Below are 15572 nucleotides of genomic sequence, written 5' to 3'. Positions count from 1 at the left end.
AGTACATAGGATAGATAGATTTATAGAAGCGCAAAAAACACCAAAAATCGTTCCTTCCACCCGCTCCGGCCGTGTATTTGATTATCGATTTTAAATATATCGCATCTCATGTGAAGTCAAAGAAAAGCTCTGCGAACTTGTAAGCGCACCTCAGAATGCAATTTTAGTATGTCGTTTTACTAATGAACAAGAAGATTGAGAGAGAGAGAGAGAGAGGGAGGGACACAGGAGAGACAAAACGAACGATAGAATGGTGAATACGAGGAAGAAGAACGGGGATTAATATATTGGAGAGAATGAGAAAAAAGAACGAAGGGAAATAAAATGAAATAAATGCCACAATCACCGAGTAATAAGTTGTTCAACGAGCGTTTGCGAAAGATGTTCGAGATAATTTTTGTACAGTTTTGGCACACACGAGAACGTGCAACATCGTCGTCTTTATATTTATGTACAACATTCAATTATTATAAATTTTCGATATTATTACAAACTATGATCGATTTCGTGTGAAAGTGTATATGGCTTTTTCTGCGGTTAACAATAAAATGTTGTCAAAGCTTTTTCACGAGATATATATACATACATATTTCACTCAAACGATTGATTTATCTGTTGATTGTTGGTCCTTCCCTTGTTGCAACGTGTAACCTGAATAGTTAGAGTTCAATTTCTTGGATTTTCGAAGGATTTTAGTAAGCGATTATTTTTGTTATACTGCAATTATTTTAGCACTTACAGTTCTTTTCGTTTTATGTACGAACTTCTAAATAATATATGCATATATTAAACATTGTACGATATAATTGAAATGGAATGTTTAAGTTCAAACAGAGACTATGTTAATATTAACTTATACTTTTATATTTAAAAATAATTTCATTTTTATTTATTCGAACATTTGATTTGAATCTGAACTAAAAAGGGTATTCCTATTTTATCAACATTACGTAATGTAGGAATCTTCGCAAGTTGAATTCTACTTGACCAACAGAAGATACTTATACTTGATGGAATGGACACGAACCTTGAACCTACGTTTCGAACCTTCTGTAGGTTACACGTTCTATTTCAGTTAAGGCCCGTCCAATTTATATCGAGTTTGTACTTATTTTCATCGGGAGGACAACAACAATCCATTAATACTATTTTCATAAGGATAACATGAAAATTATAAGAATGATTACAGGAGAATTACACATCGAGCGCTTGAAATTATCTACTTCTTCGGATGTATGTAAAGAGAATCCTTCTTATCTATCGACTTTACCATCTGTGGTGTTTAAATTGAATATAATCTGTATTTCAGAAGGAGGTATAGAATAGACCTTACACATAATATATTTTTGTGTCCAACGTTCTAAAGTACCGATCGTGTAAAAAATCAGAGAATCTGTTCTGTCCGCTAGGAGAGAGATTTAAAAGATCTTTTATTAAATCCAAGTATAAAGACATTGTCCGGCAAAGCAAACTTGAGGATTCAGGCGGGCTTTAGGGTCTAAAAGTGATATGCAGTCCATCATGATAAGAGGAAGGATTTAGAGCATCGTCAGAAATGAAGTATTATCAGGTTAATTGATTTTTAAAATAGAAGTTCTTTGAATTTTACGCTTTTAATAATAGTTATTGTATATTAGAGCATTATTGCATGTAGTGAGCAGATTAAAATTCATACTTATAATTAATTCTTGATTGCTTTAGCATTACTGATAATGTAGATAGTATACTACAGTTTCTGTTTTTTTTTTCAAGTGCATTAATTGAAGAATAATTAGTGTTTCCTCTTAAATAACAACTTACATGATGGTTTATAATTATTAGAAGTATTAAATAAATTTGTTGCACGACTTAATGTAACGAAACAGCTTAATTTATTAATTTCGCATTGAATTAATATTTGCATGCAGTAGATTAGTTAGAAATTGATGATAACTTTTATTTAACATTTGAAAATTAATGTTCTTTTTGTGTGAATTACAGATGGAACTTTCAGGCCACCACAGGAATCAAGGAAAGGACTTCCATATCAGGGAAAATTAAGAAATGCAATTATTTAAGAAAAAATGAATTATTTATTGTAAGATAAGTGTACAGAATGTATTTTACAAAAAGTTACAATATACCACAGTTGCATTACAGCATTTTAGCGTCTATTTATTTCTCCTTTAAACACCAAATCCATTTCCTTTTGCGAAACACTCATTATTTAAATAAGATTCCGTTAAAAAATTAAGTAAACTAAGTCCTGATAGTGTTAGGAACACGTAGCTCAGGGACCAGCAGGATAGCGCGAACTCTCCTTTTGCAACTTTGCTACCGGGAGACGCTCCCGAAAATCGCACAATGTTGCAAACGCGTTATCGGTTTGCAACTTTGTTGCCGCGAATCGCTCCCGAAAATTGCACATTGTTGCAAACACGTTCCGGGTTTGCAACTTTGTTGCCTACGAAAATTGCACATTGTTGCACGACGCCCCGTTTTGCAACAATGTGCAATTTTCAGGAGCTGCTTTCGGCAACAAAGTTGCAAACCCGATTATTCTTTTGCAACTTTGTAGCTGGATGTCGCTCCCGAAAATCGCACTCTGTTGCAAACGCGTTCTGGGTTTGCAACTTTGTTGCCTATGAAAATTGCACATTGTTGCATGACGCCCCGATTTGCAACAATGTGCAATTTTCGGGAGCGACTATTGGCAACAAAGTTGCAAACCCGGAACGCGTCGTGCAACAATGTGCAATTTTCGGGAGCGACTATTGGCAACAAAGTTGCAAACCCGGAACGCGTCGTGCAACAATGTGCAATTTTCGGGAGCGACTATTGGCAACAAAGTTGCAAACCCGGAACGCGTCGTGCAACAATGTGCAATTTTCGGGAGCGACTATTGGCAACAAAGTTGCAAACCCGGAACGCGTCGTGCAACAATGTGCAATTTTCGGGAGCGACTATTGGCAACAAAGTTGCAAACCCGGAACGCGTCGTGCAACAATGTGCAATTTTCGGGAGCGACTTTCGGCAACAAAGTTGAAAACGCGGTTACCACTTTGCAACTTTGTTGCCGAAAGTCGCTCCCGAAAATTGCACATTGTTGCACGACGCCCCGTTTTGCAACAATGTGCAATTTTCAGGAGCTGCTTTCGGCAACAAAGTTGCAAACCCGATTATTCTTTTGCAACTTTGTAGCTGGATGTCGCTCCCGAAAATCGCACTCTGTTGCAAACGCGTTCTGGGTTTGCAACTTTGTTGCCTATGAAAATTGCACATTGTTGCATGACGCCCCGATTTGCAACAATGTGCAATTTTCGGGAGCCTGCGCGAGTTACAATGTTGAAAAACAGCGCGTCGTGCAACAGTGTTCGATTTATCGAGAACGATTCGCGGCAACAATGTTGGAAACCCGATAACATGTTTGCCACGATGTGCACTTGAAAATAATACAAGTTAACGATGTTACAAGCGAGAATGACGCTTGTAACAATGTTACAGTCCAGCGCAGAGCTTGTAATAATGTTTGCGTTCGAAATACCGCTTCTAATAAAGTTGCAATCAGCAATAGAGGTTCCAACAATGTTCGCGTTCAAATCTAACGATTGAAGCAATGTTGCATTCAAATGTAACGCGTACAACAATGTTTTGCATTGGAAATAGTTCTTCCATCGATGTTTCATTCGAGAATAGAGACGGCAACAATGTGTGCAGTCAAGTTTCAAAGAAGAGGAGTGAAATAAAAGTGTGTTGTTTGCATGTATGAATTTGCAACTTCAACTCACACGGGAACAAAACTCCGCGGAAACAAATCGTCATTATACATTCTCAACATATTCCTCCATCTCTATAAATAACCCCTCTACACGTCCAGTTACATTTACTTCTAATTCCGGTCGCAATTAACGTTGTAATCATGTTCCGTGCTGAATCGGTAACGTTGAATGCTCCAAGAAAATGGTAAGTTGCCTGGAGAGCCATCGAAACGTTGACAAAAGAATGCATTGGATGATAAGTCCATTCTGTTTCTCGTCTATGTCGATACCAGCAGTCTGACGTTATTATCATTCCCCCCTTTATCGACAGTATCGGTTTTCCCCTAGAAAGTGTTGCCGAGTATCCATTAAAAACTGCAAAACGTGCTACAATTTTATAAACCAACGAAAATTTTATAAAAACATTGTCAAATTAAAAAGAACAGTTGCTAATACGTATAACAGGTAGATTACAGAATACAAAGAAAGTATTATTATTAACAGAAGGTATTAAATCATACGAAGGTAAATCAGAACTGAAAGTATCCTCTCTAATTGTCACTGTTCAATTGAATCATCTATGGTATCGGACAGACACGATGCCCTTGAATTCTTTTATATTCGTATCCTATCGCTCGCACATACTCAGGAACTATTATGAAGTGTAGGCATGTTAAAATTATCATACATATTGGCTGGCCAGATGCCGACACGCAGATACCCGCCACGGACCCGAAACGTCCGATTATTTAAACAAACCCGCGCGATACGATCGCGGTCTGCGGTCACACCCATCTTAGCGTGGCGGGCACCACGGAATTCTTCCAGACAGCAGATCTCCAGCCAAACGAAATTCACCTTCCTTTTCTATCAGACGTCAATAGTGTAATTAAATAATTCCAGGAAAATTACTTTGCAAACTATATGGGAACATGCAAAGCAAGCAAATTAAGTTTAATTTAACTCGAGAAAATCTATAAACAGTTTAACAAAGTAATTATTACGCGTGTAGAAAAGTTCGACAACTCCTGAGGAATTCACGTATCTAGTTTAAATATCATTCCAAGTAAACGTGGTGTTCTTAGAATGTCTGTACAATGAACGTTCATAGTTTCTGTAATTTCTTCTGCATTTCGATGCCTATTTGATTGGATATTGGAAATGAAGCTGAATAAAAATAAGAACAGTGAAAATATTGCATTATATATTACTTCAATCTGTCAGTCCTCAAATTTATAAGTTAAAATTGTAACAAAAACTAGAATTTATCTTTTCTATTAACAAAACTAATGTAACTATCTGTTGCACCTTGTCCATGATCTGTGAGACGAGCCTGACTCGTCGTTACAAGGCAAAGGATTGAAACAGGGCTTCTGAAATGATTGTACATAACCAAACTGCGAATTTTTATGCATTTATGCAAATTTAAACACATAGAAGTACACAGAATGTACATAATAAGCAAAAATATATAACGGTCTTCATTATGATATTTAGCAAATAAATATAACGGTCTTCATTATGATATTTAGCGAATAAAAAAATTGCCCGTCTATGCACAACTATTACAATTTTCTACTCACCAAAATCCATTTACAAAAACGAAGCTGCTAGTACAATCCCTATTTCTACAAAAAGACAGAACTCTTCCATTCGCCTAACATTATATTCTCAGCCACCTACTTCGATCGTCCAGTGACTTATTTCTGAAAAAAAAGAAAGGAGAAAGAAAAATTGTAAAAAGTGCAAAGTGCGTAGATAGTATCGGTGGTTCGCACAATTGCACGTGAAATGACGCACGCGTAGTCCGGATTCACCCCCACTGGCGATAGGGTGGCAAGCGTGACCGTGGATTTTCCCTTGGTCCCGCTTGCACGCGGCCAAATGAAATGTCTCGTGCACGGACATTGCGAGCATTACACGCGCCTTACGCTCGCATATGAATAATAAAGGAGGCGGTAATGCGAGGAGCTCGACACCCTTATTTGGCTGTTAACCGAGTCGGCGTGCCTGACGACCACTGCTGTGTAATCGAAATGTTCGCCGTGCTGCCCGGTAATTTATGTATCGTTCCGCGCGCCGCTAATTCGTCGTTGCACAACCGTCGATGAGTTTTATAATAACGGTCCTCACGAATTTATGCCTGCATGTCGATTCTCACGGGCATTTAGACGACATGTCCGGTATAATTGGCGGTAATGGACGTTGTTGAGTAATTCGTTACGATGGCAACGATCGTTTAGGAGTTTCTCTGATTAACATAACGAATCACCCTTCAATTTTGCAATTATTCGAATAAAATGATATCAAACTGTGGCCCAATTTTATTTGACAATACTGTGGTGCGAATAGTACAGTAGAAAATGGTAATTTTGGCAAAGAAATATTGCACAGAAATCGCGGAACAACATTTCCTAGAGTAGAGTATTATTCACAGTAGAGAATGGTAATTTTTCTGTAATGAACACATTAACGAATTACAGCTGAATTCTGGAAGAATTGCAAAGGAATAAAATTGAACGGTGACTGAATCATGTCTGAACAAAATTTCCTACAGTAGAATCTCATTCACAGTGAATATTCCATACTCTAATCATTGAACAATGTCCTAGAAGTAACGAGAAATACAAAAAGTGATGGACAAGTAATTTCAGAATTTCGATCACCGCACTAACTCCGAAAAATTGCACAAAAATTACCATCGTACCACTGAGAAATGCCTTCTAATTCAAAATCGCTTTGAATTTTATCAAGATCAATCCTTGGACCTGCGCGTACGATGACCGAGCACCTTCTGCACGATCTAACGGACACGTTCTCCTACAACCGAAAGTGAAACCCATTTCCACCGTCACATTGTACTTCTACAAAAACCTACCGTCTTCTCTACGCACTTACCACCTGGTAACAATAAGAATCCCACTATTTCTCCAATACAGAAGCACCTAGAAACAGGGAAAACAGGAAGTCACCTTTACGCTCGTGTCTTTCACTCGACGATTCAACGATCATCGATCATCGTCACATCCAAGACACAAATTAGACGATTTTCCTGGAAGCGTACTTTCAGCGTGCCTAACACAATTAAAAGTTACGCGTCACATGCGTCGTCGTCGTCGTCGTCGTCGTCGATTTCTCTCTCCGTTGGATTTCGCGCGAAGCATCCACCGCGGCCCCCTTGCCCCGCGCCGCTCGTTTACGCATTCACGCTACGTGGAAAATGCCAGAGGACGGTATTAAATAAGTACAAAAAGGTAACAGACTGACAATGAGCGACGTACGTGCCCGCGCGGAGAGAGAAGGCACGGCGCTACGGGGGCGTCTTGATATGCAGACGGCGTGCGTCGCGGCGGCATTGCCGAGCAAAGAGCCATCGGGCTTCGGTTACGAAACGATTCTCGAAATACGGGATCGGATAGCGGAATACCAGTAGCCAGTGTCTGCGCGTCGATAAATTTTCAACTGGCCATGATAGATCGGCGACCAAGAGGAAGCGGTTCCCTTTGACTGCCTTTCATCGGAGAATACGACGAACGTTTCTCCTCTGTATCGTGGTCAGAGAGAGGACGGGTTCGGTTTAAAAACGATTATCATCACGTGTAGGTGTTTAGTCTCGAATAGAGAAGATTCGAGACGGTGGTTTTAGTATGTCGATCTGTCGATCGGTGTCTCGAGTGAAGTACCTTCCCGGTCAATATGTCAATTTTTGTCTTTGTGTGAGTGGGGAAGGGGATCGTGGAAAGTCGAAGTTGCAGAGATTATTTGTTCTAAGTGGTGTTGATGTTGGTACGATTTAATATGGTGAATCGTGGAAAGGATCCTGAAAATTGCATATTGCAAATTTTATTTATCGTAACTACTGTTAATGTTAATTGTACGATTCAATAAGCTAGCGATAATATTGATGGTGAATTGAGCAGTTTCACGAGAGTGGTAATAAGGATGCTGAAAATTGCAAATTGGTGTTAATGTTAACGGTATGATTTAATATGCTAGGGATAATTGGTGGTAAGTCCATGTGAATTCTAAATTGTAGATTTTATTTATTGCAAGCGGTGTTAATATTGATATAATTTAATGCGGTAGGGATAATTGGTGGCACATTATCGATGGTAACTTGGCGATGAATGGAATCTTTTCATAAGAGTGGTAAGAAAGATCGTCTAAATTGCAAATTGCACGATCTGTGAGTAGTATTAATGCTGGTATGATTTAATACGGTAGGGATAATTGACGGTGCATTGTAGTTGGAAGAATTGATTAACAGACAGTGTGTTACGCGATAATTGGAAGTTTAGGAGTATGTGTCGCGTGGTTCCAAGTACACGTGGGTATAAGTGCTTGTGAATGAATACACACTTAACAAGAAGTTGTTTAAATCTTCAAACTTTCTTCACCGTTGGAGCACGATTCACAGAATTCATAAATAGGAAGATTCTTCGAGGTATGAAAATTCTTACCATTTCTACTACTTTACTAATAACAATTACCGTAAAATTTACACAAAATGTGACAAAAATTCTCAGATTTCCCTCTTTCTTTTAATTATAAATGCTTTAAACATTCCTCCTCAAATTATTAAACTCAGACAAATACCCAGCAATGCAATCGCGCTTTTCCACGGTAGACATAACGGGTGTCCGCGATAAATCTCCCCGATCCGCGTCCCACGCAGAAATTCGCGAATGTCAAAGGCAATCTTGCCGCGCGAAACATTATTGCACGATTGCGCAACGTGATCAAAGAAAGAAAGTCACCGACGACGACACAGCGAGTACCCATGACTGCACTCTCTTGTTCTCATAGCCGTGCCACGCTTCTTTTTTTCTCCTCCCTCCCTCTCTCGTCGACGATATCGTACCTCTATGCAAGAACCAGGCACCGAGGCGGACTCGTCCTCGATTTCCGCCAGGTCATCGAGTCTCATTTACAGAAGGGCCGTTCCTCGTTAAACGACAAAACCAAGATCTCGACTGGCTGACCCTCCAACGGTACGCCCACTCGATACCACAATCTGATCCACGAACAAATCCCCGACGTCGAATCGATCTGATTCGCTGTTTTCTTGCTAGCGGTATACGTTCGATCGACGGTGTGAAATGAATACGCGATTTCTCGGCTGTTCCCGTTCTTGAATACTTTATTACGACCTGGTGAACGATCTCGTATCGAAATGGTATTCGGCTCGACGGACTTTGCCACATCTCTGGTCCCACTTTCCTTACGAAGTTGAGAATCGTGAAAGGTGGAATGGAGAAGGGTTGGTAGGTGGTGAAATTTTCACGAGATTCATGGTAGATCGATCGATGGAGGTAGAAAGAGGAATTTTTTTCACGGTTTCTTGTTCTTGCGAGACGATTCTTTGGGGGGAGATTTTGTATGAATTTTGTCGATACGGTGTATAAAGTTGTCGAGGGAGAGAAGTATGGCAGGCGAACACAGGGTTTATAACATCGCGACAGGTTACATTTTTTTCTCTATCTGATGTCGTAAGAATGATTGCTAAATATACCGCGGAATATTGATTGAGCGATGAAAGATAATAAAGAGTAACGCGGTCATTCGAGGGGAATTGAACCGAGGGCTGAAATTCTTAGAATAGAAACTGGGAAAACTGTCATGTTACCACGTGAAGGATAAGAATTAATGAAAGGAAAGCGTATGAAATGTGATTACCTTTCATACGGACGATTCGATTCAGATAGAAGATTCTCACACCGTTTCATTCCTTCTTCTATATCATTTATATCTGGAGCTACCATTGATTATTACATTCACTCACGCTATAGTATCATGCGAGGCGTTGTGAATCAACATTCTGAGCAAAGGTACTATTTTCACGAGGTACACAGGTGCACAGTTTTACTATACCGTAATCGTGTTATAAATGTTGAGTTCGTCCTTATTTTGTTAGTAAGAATAATATTAGCACCTACTATGCGACAGTTTATTAAATTTTCTGATTCATCATTGTGAAAATTACAATGTTTTTAAGTACACTTTCCCTTTTGCCTAAATTACACGGTACAGAGGTGTCATATTATTACCAACCTTGTAATTTCACCTAAAAACACATGGAATAACGCATATCTCAATTTAAACGAAAATTGGACACGTCGTATAATCTCATCTGGCCACAGATTTCATCCTAAATTCCATGCAGCTTTCACAAGAATAAAATTATGTATCTACATCTTTACCGACACTTTTCCCAGAAGTTACGTGACTTTCCAATGTGAAGATATCTTAATTCAGCACATACACTACCGGCCAAAAGTTTGGAATCACCTCCCACTTTTCATCGATATTAAATCTGCTGCTAATTTTTGATAGATTTCAGACAATTCGACTTTTATCAATTTATCTCATATCAATTGATTCGAACGATAAAGAATTCTCAAAGTCGCTGACTTTCTCCTGCAGATTTTTGTGTAAATTGCAATGCTCAGTGATTCCAAACTTTTGGCCGGTAGTGTATGTATCTCAATTTTGACAAAAATTGGACACATCTTCATCTTTCACAAGAATAAACGTATCAACGTGCCCAAATTCTACGTGATCTTCCAATGGATCATATCTTAATTCAGCACACATCTCAATTTGACAAATCATATTTTCGCGTATCGTGAAAAATTAGAGATGTCGTATTCTCCCGTCTGACCACAGATCTCATCCCAAAACCCACTCATCTTCCGCAAGAACAAACGTATCCATCCACATCCTCGTCAATACCGTCCCCAGATTTTACGCGATTCTCCAAACGATTCTCCGCATCTGAAAAAAGTCGCATAAAATCGAGGACACGGCGGCCCATTCGCGCTCGGCACGGGGACGACGCCGAGTATATACCTTTACAAACGCGCTGCGCTGACTCGAGCATTTACTAGCCGCCGGTGTCTCCACCCACTTTGTTCCTGCTTACAGCTGCAGGCGAACTGGACTCCAGTTTTCCAAGTCTCCCCTGGCCCCGTTGCTGCCCGCTTTTTCCCGTTTCACCGTTTCGCGCGTGTGTCCCCCTCCCCTGCCACGAAGAAGACGGAGAATCGTCCTGCGACCCGGGTCGATCTTTCGGGCGCGGTGGCAATAAAAAACAGTCCAGTCAGCGGGGCGTGGATCGCCGATGGCACCGGCACAGCTTTTGTTCATCCCGCTGGCAATCACTTGTCGCGCGAGTCCCCCTTTTCTCGCGAGTAGCGCGCGAACTCTAATCCTGCCGCGCTGTTGCTGCCTTTCCAAGATCGAATCGCGAGAACAGAATGATCGAGGGTAACAATAATTTAGGAGTTTCTATCGAAATGAAATTGTACAGAAAGAGTCTGCTTTTCGTCTGATAATTTTGGGAGGACTTTAGAGAATTTTAGCTTGAAGTTTTGGAAAGTGGGTCAGACGTGTTCGACCTGAAATTACACTTCGTTAATGCTACTGCGAAAGTTTTCAAATTCAAATCGATTTGTCTTCTTGTGAATTTTCATTTTTCTCGAGTAAAAAGAGTTATGAAAATAGCGTTTTCAGACGATTTCCGACACAATGGATCCGACACTGGAACATGCGAGTAGTCTTGAGGGACTACTTTGAAGGCGACGACCTCACATCTGTTTAATTTTTAAACGAATTATTCGCGAAACTTCAGTGTCAACTGTGTGATCGATTGGATAAAAATTGACCGAGATTGGATAAGTTCTTCGAAGTAAGATTTTATGGAAGGAATTTGTTCTCCGTGGGAATTATTAATTTGGAAGATTGTCAGTTAGGATCATCCGCAGTAACCGTTTTTTCGGCTGAATTCAGGAAACAGATCGATGATAGTGAACACAAATTCGAAAATGAATTGAATTAAAAATATTAATGATAATTTATACGAAAAAGTACACTTCTATGTCGTCGCGTGATGCAAAATCAGCGTGGTTTTAATAACGTTACGTTGGAAGAGGAACGTTGGGCGATGAATTTCAAATTTCTGCAATCCTGGCAGTTGTCCACGCGATATCAGAAAAAGGAGGTTCCCTGGGCGAGCTTTGATTCGATTCTTCCACATCGTCGATATCGTAAATTCGTACCCAAACCTGAAGGAAGCATCGTGCAACTATAAATGGCAAGGGACCGGAAGAAAGAGAATGAAAATACTGTGAAACCGAGTGAAGAAGCTGTTCGGATCGGTGCAGAAGCGGAAATCGAGTACTTCGATGAATTAAACTGGAAATGATAGATCAAAGTGGTCAATTTAATCCAACTAATAAAATAACTGTCTGCGAGAAACTCATTTCGTTCTTTCCATTAATAAAATTAAACTAAAATTAGTCTTTTCTACAAATATCACAGAAATTAACCTACATACTCTCTATCTTAATCGCAAAAGTGATTATCCCTCGAATAATCACTCGAGCGATTACCTAAACGTTAAAAAAATTTCTAATCTCCTTCAGATTAAGTTAAAAAATTCGGACACTCCAAATCTCCAATATTTATTCGAATTTAACAAACAATTTCCATCCACGAGTTACACAACTCAACGCCAACCAGAACCTCGCGAAAACACAATCTAAAACAAATCACCATTACCAAGTACCAACCATTCTGGACCGAACCCACCCTCGATCCGGCTCGATTGAACTTTCCACAAAGTCGTTCGACTCTCCAACCTCAATTTCCTCTTTCACCTTCGAAACCGTCTTCCCTCCGCTGGCCTAATCAAGCCGGTCGCCCGATCGAGTCCGCAGCGTTCCTAAAATAACCGCGACTTCCGCTCATAATGCCAGATTGGCCGGATCGGGAACGCACGGAGCGGGGAAAAGTCGAGAGGAACGTCGAAAGGAAGAGTCGATCGGGGCGATTCGTGTAGGAACGAGATCCGTGTCGATGGATTCCCGGGCGGCCAGGAGGACGGATATCGTGGTGGACCGGCGAGTGGAAAAGCCATGAGATGGACGAGGGAGGGTTGAGGAGGGAGGCGCGGGGTGCGGCCTCGTCGCTGGTAGCCGAGATATCAGTATCAACGCGGTGTAATCAGCGAACCACGCCCATCGCCGCTATACCCGCTCCGTTCCGCCCACTACGGCAATTACACCCTCGAGTCACCCACTGGAGGGGAACATTAAACACCGTTTCACCGTCCCGCACCTCTCTGGCCCTGCTCTCCGTCTCTTCGGGTTTCATTCGCTCGCTCTCCACGGCCACGGTTCGTTCTCTCTTCTCCTCCTTCTGGCCATGCCAGCCAGACAGACAGCCTGCACGCTGTGCTTCGAGCGGTACACAGACAGAGAGACCCACCGAACGATTCCAACGAGAAACGATCCTACCGCGCTTTTTCACCCTCTTTTTCCCCGTGATTTCTTCCCCACTCTTCCTCCCCCTCGCCCGCCTCCACGCAGTGGCTCGCCTTACGAGTAGGCGCGGTAATGAGAGCGATTAACGGGAAAGAAACTGTGTGTGCGTCTCTTCTATCGCATGGCGCGATTCCCTCGGAACAGTTTGTTGCGTACCATAGACGTGACTCGCCTGATTCGGTTTCCACGTCGAATAGCCGCGTGGGACCGATTTTGACACGGTTCGCAGGGGGAGAGAGAAAGGGTTGAGTACTTGGTGGGGCTGATTGGTTCGGGGTAAATGTTTCTGTGGTTGGGTTCTAAGTGCTGTGAGGTCTTGAAAACTTTTTCAGGTATTCTTTAATTGGTGATTTTGTACACAGGTTGTATGAAGTGTATATTTTGTACACAGGTTGTACGAAGTGTATATTTTGTACCCAGGTTGTACGAAGTGTAGGTTTTGTACACAGGTTGTACGAAGTGTAGGTTTTGTACACAGGTTGTACGAAGTGTAGATTTTGTACACAGGTTGTACGAAGTATAGATTCTATACACAAGTTGTCTGAAGTGTAGATTTTGCATATAGGTTGTACGAAGTGTAGATTTTGCACACAGGTTGTATGAAGTGTATATTTTGTACACAGGTTGTACGAAGTGTATATTTTGTACTCAAGTTGTACGAAGTATAGGTTTTGCACACAGGTTGTACGAAGTGTAGGTTTTGTACACAGGTTGTACGAAGTGTAAGTTTTGTACACAGGTTGTACGAAGTGTAGATTTTGTACACAGGTTGTACGAAGTATAGATTCTATACACAAGTTGTCTGAAGTGTAGATTTTGCATATAGGTTGTACGAAGTGTAGATTTTGCACACAGGTTGTATGAAATGTAGGTTTTGTACACAGGTTGTATGAAATGTAGGTTTTGTACACAGGTTGTACGAAGTGTAAGTTTTGTACACAGGTTGTATGAAGTGTAAGTTTTGTACATAGGTTGTACGAAGTGTAGGTTTTGTACACAGGTTGTACGAAGTGTAGGTTTTGTACACAGGTTGTACTAAGTGTAGATTTTGTACATAGATTGTACGAAGTGTGTGGAATTCTAAGATAGGCTTTTGATTGATGGTTTTAGGTAGCATGAAGTATTTACAGGGTTCAATATTTTATTAAGTAGTTATACATAATGTGAAATCTATTTTAGGGAAAAAATGGGAGGTAGCTGTCATTCTTCGTTAAGAGTAAATACAGTAAAGTGCCATTGAATGAAACGTTTAAAACGAATTACCTGAGAGCACTGGGGCAAAGAAAAAATGAGTTAAAATGGAACTCAGCTTAATTGAAGATTAAAGCAGGAAAAACTCGATTAATAACAACCAAGAAGGAGAGATAAGGGAGAAATTATGTATCTTCAAAATTAACAATTCAATGTTACTTCATTTTTCGTGTTAAGATAGACGGAACTATTTTTTTAGAGCAGGCAACTAGAATGAATTAACATGTTCCACTAATTATACTGACAAAAAAAAGGGGGAGAGCTGCAAATAGAAGGTGACAGACGCTGGCTGCAGTAGCAGAGGGCACAGCCTGGTGAAATTCGTCGCGCTCTCTCGACCTGCGATTTGTCTGCCCAATTTCACGGCCCTTTTAGGAAAAATGGGAAAATCTCCCGGCTCTCGACTGCAGTGCCCCCGACTGTGGGAAATAGACTGCGTTTGTTCACCGTTTATATTCGCCACTCTACTTTCACGTGGGTGTGAGAATTCCTTCGTAACTACCTTAATATTGCAAGAAAGCTTCATTTCGAATTACATTGTCAAAAACGTATTAAAAATATTTCTAGTATTCCTCAGTTCTCAAATACTTCTAAATACAATTTAAACGTAACACTTCCATCGAATTGGCAAATTTACCACCGAATCACGGATTAATAATGAAACACCGGATGCAACAATCTATTCTTTATCACAACGTCTGTCTAAACTCTCCGATCTCTCCCGCTTATCCCAAATTTAATTTCACCTCGCCTCTGATTCTAAAAAGGAGTACCTCATTAGTCCACGAAATTTCGTTACGAACGTTTCACGTTTCCATCACAAATGTCACGGAACCATTGGATAAACGCTTCGCGGTCATTTCGGGGCCGAATTTCCTGCAGACAGACGAAAACATCCGCAATCGGGCTATCAATATATTCCGTTCCGTGCCAGTGACTGTTCCAGAACGGATATCCGCGGCGAGGGATTATTAGTTTTCCGCTCTCAGGAGCGGCGTTTTATCCAGCAGCGTATATACACACAGAAAGGGAGAGAGAGAGAGAGAGAGGAAGAGAGGAGTATAGCGAACGTCTAGGCCGTACGTTACGCTCTGGGGGAGCCGCTTCTCTGTCCTACGGTAGGCGTGGTTGAAATCACGAGATGATTTATCCTTTGCGAAGCGGTAACTGCCGAGATCCTCGGCTAAACGACCGCGGTCCTTCGTGTATTAACCGTAATGCACTCTGCCGTTGCCATTGTGCACACTGTATATAACTATAC

Source organism: Habropoda laboriosa, unplaced genomic scaffold (genome assembly GCF_001263275.1).
Source record: "Habropoda laboriosa isolate 0110345459 unplaced genomic scaffold, ASM126327v1 scaffold333, whole genome shotgun sequence".
In the NCBI taxonomy this organism is placed as follows: domain Eukaryota; kingdom Metazoa; phylum Arthropoda; class Insecta; order Hymenoptera; family Apidae; genus Habropoda; species Habropoda laboriosa.
This window is presented reverse-complemented; position numbering follows the sequence as displayed.